This window comes from Paroedura picta, chromosome 3 (genome assembly GCF_049243985.1).
Source record: "Paroedura picta isolate Pp20150507F chromosome 3, Ppicta_v3.0, whole genome shotgun sequence".
Taxonomy (NCBI): Eukaryota; Metazoa; Chordata; class Lepidosauria; order Squamata; family Gekkonidae; genus Paroedura; species Paroedura picta.
In genome coordinates, this window is record NC_135371.1 from 138,138,466 (window position 1) to 138,143,653 (window position 5,188).

Sequence of the window (5,188 nt, forward strand, 5' to 3'; positions counted from 1 at the left end):
TAAAAGGAGAAAAAGAAAAGAAAAAGTAAGCCTATGTCCCCTTCCCTACATTTTTTGATTGCAGCAACATCTGTCTACATAAAATGTGCTGTGTGCTGCATGTGTGTCACAAATGCCATGCTTCTGCCATGATTATCAGCATTGGTTAGAGGTATAGATGTAGAATTATTGCCTGAGCTGTTTCACTTTGTTTTCACACTTTCCCCCATCCGTCTCCATTGGTCTCTGGAATGGGGCACCTCAGCCTTGGGTGCCTGGCTATCAGGACTGTTTTGGCCTTTTGGAGACTTCCCACATTTCACGGGTTCTCACAGGAAGGGGAATTGGTTGAGGGGTTATATGCTGTCCTTGTTCTGCTATGCCTTCGTTCTGACAAGGTATTGTTCGGGTTAACTTGCTTGCCTTCATCAAACTCAATTTTTTGCACCAAGTCAAGGATTCATGTTTGTGAGCAATCTGAAGTAACATAACAATATATATCACTCTAACCTCTGGTACCCTAGCTTAGGAAAATCATAAATACTTTCTAACCCTCCTCCCAGGGCTTAGATTTTCACAATTTGCCTTATCCAGAAAAGCTTGAAGTTGCTTATCTGCCAACTGTTCAATCACCTTTTTAAAAATAAGCTTTTGACCTATCATTCTAGCCATCTCTCTTGCCCTTATTCACTGCCCTCATTAAACTAAGCAGCTCCCTGGATGCTTGGTAGTCCTGTAAGTCTAAACCCAAGCAAATAGTGATCTATTGTCAATTGCTCCACACACAGATTGCCAAGACCCTGTTCTCAAGCTCACATGTTCTTGCCATAAGATATATTTTAGTCTGTATTTTCTGGTTCTGTCACGTGGCACTCTGGAGTTTACTTAGCCTGTCAACCTCACTTAGTTTGGTAGTAAATTTCCCTGTTATTTCTTATCTCTCTGTACTAGCCTTGAAGGGTTGTTGTAACTCTCCTGAAATGTTTTGACTACTACCAGTTGACATGGGCTTGTTAGTGTGGGAGTGTGGTTAATGTAATGCACAAGACACTAGTGTGCCAAGACTTGAGTTTAGAGGGGGGGGTGTCCATATAGAGGTGCTGGCATCGTAGTTACTCAGCTTCAGCAAGGAAAGTTTTATGCACCTATTTTGCATATTTATTCAATAAAGATAAATCTTTTATAAATCTACTTATTGGAAAATCCATGGGGCACTGACATTCTTCCTGTCCACAGTAAAAACATCACCTCAATTTAAATTTAATCCCAACAAAAAGGAGGTGATACTTGACAGGGACAGGAGTTTGACCTAGGAATGAGGATGCTATTCATTCTAAAGAAGCAGGATCATAGCCTGGGGGTGCTCCTGGACCTAGGCTTCCTGTTGGATAAACAGGTGTCAGCAGTGGACAGAGGCATCTTTCCCCAGGTTCAGCTGCTGAGTCAGCTACAGCTCTTCTTGGCCACTACGGTGCTTGCCTTATTAACATCTAGATTAGATTCCTCCAGTGCACTCAATGTGGGGCTGCACCTGAAGACTGTCTATAAGCTACAATGGGTAAATAATACTGTGGCCAGAAAATTGACTTCAATGGGTCTATCACAGCTTGGCTTTATGGAAAAACAGCTAGCCAACTTACACCAAGATCCATAATTACACTAAATCCATAATTAAACAAAGGGCCAAGGACATTAGTTGGCAAAGCGATCCAGCCAAAACACCAGAGTTTCTGTGTCCAGATAGAATCTGATACAAGCTTGTTCCAGCCCCATATCTGTCAGACCTAGAACTTAACACCCATAGAAGGGCCTTCGCCTAAGCGAGATGCTCAGCTCTACCTACAGCTGTGTTGGAGGGGTGTTACAAAAAAACAAAAACAAAAAACCCTTGCTCAGCGACTCTGTCCTTGTGCCAGCGGATGGATAGAGTCAGACGAACATGTGCTTTTGTTCTGCCCCATTTATAATGCCATCAGATGTAACTTTATTCAGCCAATTTTGAATGCCTACCCAAGGCCTTCCCCAAAGAAGAAAGTCAATCCATCTGCTTCAGCCATCGCCAGATGCTCCGCTTTGGGTGCCCCTGTTATCAGAGGCTAGATGGGTAGCAACCTGAGAAAGGGGCTTCTCCATCACAGCACCAAAATTTCAGAATTCCCTCCCCAGAAGATTTGTTTGTCTCCTTCTATCCTTATATTTTACCAACAGGTTAAGACTTTTTTTGTTTTGTTTGGGGGTACCCACAATAATGGTTTCCTGCTTCAGTGTTGTGTGTTTATGCTATCACATGATTTTACTGCATTGTTATATGTCCTTTATTTTAAACACTGTGAAATGTGTTACTCTTGAAACATATTAATATTTTTATATATGCCTCCCAGGGGACCATATTTGGGTGGCCTGGTGGCCGAAATGTTTTGAATAAAATAAACAACAAACTCTGGATAAACAATTTTAAGGCTAGTGTTGACTACTTGAGTTCAATTGTTGTCTCCATTTCATAAGGGTATCTGGTGGAACAATCCTTAAATCAGTATAAAGAAGCCTTGCTTCCAGTTGCTGCCAATGAAACAAAGATCTAGTCAACATTATGAGAAATACTCTATTGATGTACTGCATTGTATTTCTTTGGGGAGACTTAGAATTGACTGGCTTTGTTTGAATGCTGGCAGACAGGCAGCTTCTTGACCACCTGCCCAGGGCTTACACTAGTTTGCCATATTATCACTGCAGTAAAAACCAGGTGCTAAAATGCAGTGCCTCAAAAGCTGGACAATGGATCTCTTATGCCACCTAGGGGAAGAAGGACTATGAAATGTAGGGAAATGAAGTAACTACGTGCTTTAAAAATGATCCACTTTGTGCATTAAAATTTTTGTTAAGACAGTCTGGATCAATTTTCTAAATCTGATCAAACGTTTTATATATTTGTGTGCATTAAATGGAAGTATTACAAACTCAATAATAATTTAACTTACCTCTAACCCTCACTGTAGCATTCCTAACAGCCCAGAGTAGTATGATCTTGTCAGAGGCTGGAAGCTAAGCAAGCTAAGTACTTAGATGAGACACTGCCAAGGAAGGCTGAGGCTGCTATGAAGAGGAAGGCACCTCTGCTCATCTCCACAACACTCACTCTAGCAGCCCTAACTGCCATCTCATATGCCCTCATAAGCATGCAATAGGATGTTCTGGCAGCTTCGTCATGGCATAGGTCAGTTCCCTCTTCTTCTCCCTTAGCTACCCCGCATACCAGGGAGCCAGTTTGAGGTGAGGGCAGAGAGGGCACCTGGAAACCATCTTGTCAATAGTGGCTGTTAGGCAGGTCTGCCAATCCTCCACCAACGCTGCCAGCTAGTCACCGGGAGGCACTGGATCCTGCAGAGCACTCAGGAACCCAATCGGATCCATAAGTCTCCATGGGTGGGCTAAAATATGACTACCACTCATACAGGGAGGAATGTGTATCCTGAGCCAGGCCTTCAGGACATAGTGTTCTGACCATGGGACAGGATCAACCACCAACTATCCCCCGTCCTGTCTCCTTACCCTGAACTATTTGTTCAGTGTTACTTGTGTCTAGCAGCATCTCTTGTTTCAAAACGTCTTACTGTGTTCTCTCAGGAACCTTTCCTGATTAGAGTATGTGGACCATTAAGAAGATTTTAATAGAGAATTGATAACCACATTCCTCAGATTCCAAGTCCAGTATTATTGGACTTATTCCAGTATAAGTTTAATTCCTTCAGGATATACCCAGCCAAGGTATTGTTTGGATTAATAGGCTTACATGACACAACCTTAAACCTCCCACTTCAGTTACCTCACGTGCCAAATCACCTACCAGATTTGTCTATAATATATAATCAATCATCAGTCGCTTACATCACATTGTATTTCCTCATGGGGTAGTCCAGGAGCTGACCTGGAGATTTCAATGGCTATATCAACCCTTGCACAACTCCAAAGAGGTGTGTTCTCAGTGTGCTCTCTTGGTACTCTGGCCACCTGATGTAGTCTCTTGAAGAAGGTGCTCGATGCCAACTTCATCTCTCTCTCTCCATCTATCTTCAGGACAGGAGCAGTATAAGTTTCATTTCCCCATTTTCCTTAAAACTCCCTTAGAAATTAGTGCGTAGCAAAGATATTTGTGTGGGTGTGTATTTGTAATAAATACAGTATTTGCTGGCGTATAAGACTACTTTCCCCCCCTGAAAAACATGCCTCCAAGTGGGGGGGTCATCCTATACGCCGGGTGCACTTCAGCTGGGATAGACATAGCTGCCCATAGTGGCCCATAGTACTGTAATGTAATGTAACAAACTGTATATTTAGAGTGGAAATGTTGGGGGGTCGTCTTATACGCCCAGTTGTCTTATACGCCAGCAAAAACGGTATATTGATCTTTGATATCATTTTCATTATTTTCAATAATATTTTTTATTTCTAGACAAGGGTTTCCCCTAAGGAATTGGAATCCTGGATACACACAGGAAAAGATTTCACTTACCCCTGCCTCTCACTCTGCTAATTTTCCCAAATTAAGAGCATTTTGGGTAACAACAGATGGCAAATGAGTCTCTTAAGAACCTTGGTCTCCTCTGTCTTCTAGAGTTTTGGCTGTATATCATACAAGAAGTATGTTTACAAATGAAGGAAAGGTTTCTGCACAGCAGTTTCCACCCCTCAAACAATGCAGTTGCTATCACACTGGTGAAAAAAAATTCACAGGTCTGACAGCTGATATACATGCATAATTTAAAAAACAAAATCAGAGTTACCTTCTTCACTCCCAACCTCATCTACCCATCTGTGTAATTAATTTAGGCTTACTCATACTGATTCATGGACAACAGGAATGTCTCACTTATGTCTCACAAACCCATCTGGTTTACTTACTGGTTTTCTAATTTTGGGTAGAGAGAAAGCAGAACACTGCCCCCCCCCCCAAAAAAAACCACCTAGTTTTCCAGAGTACGTATTTCTTTGCCAAATCTTACCCTATATGCATGCTCTTAGACTACTAGATATTCATTGCTTTTAGACAGGCTTAGATATGCATTGCTCTTAGACAGGCAATGATGCCTCTGTAGGTCTTGGTTAAGTGACCTCAGGCAACAGAAATAGGTTCTCCTGCATAAAAAAGCTGCTCTGGAAGGTAGACTCCATAGCATTATACTCCAATGAAGTCCCCCTCTACCTCAACTCA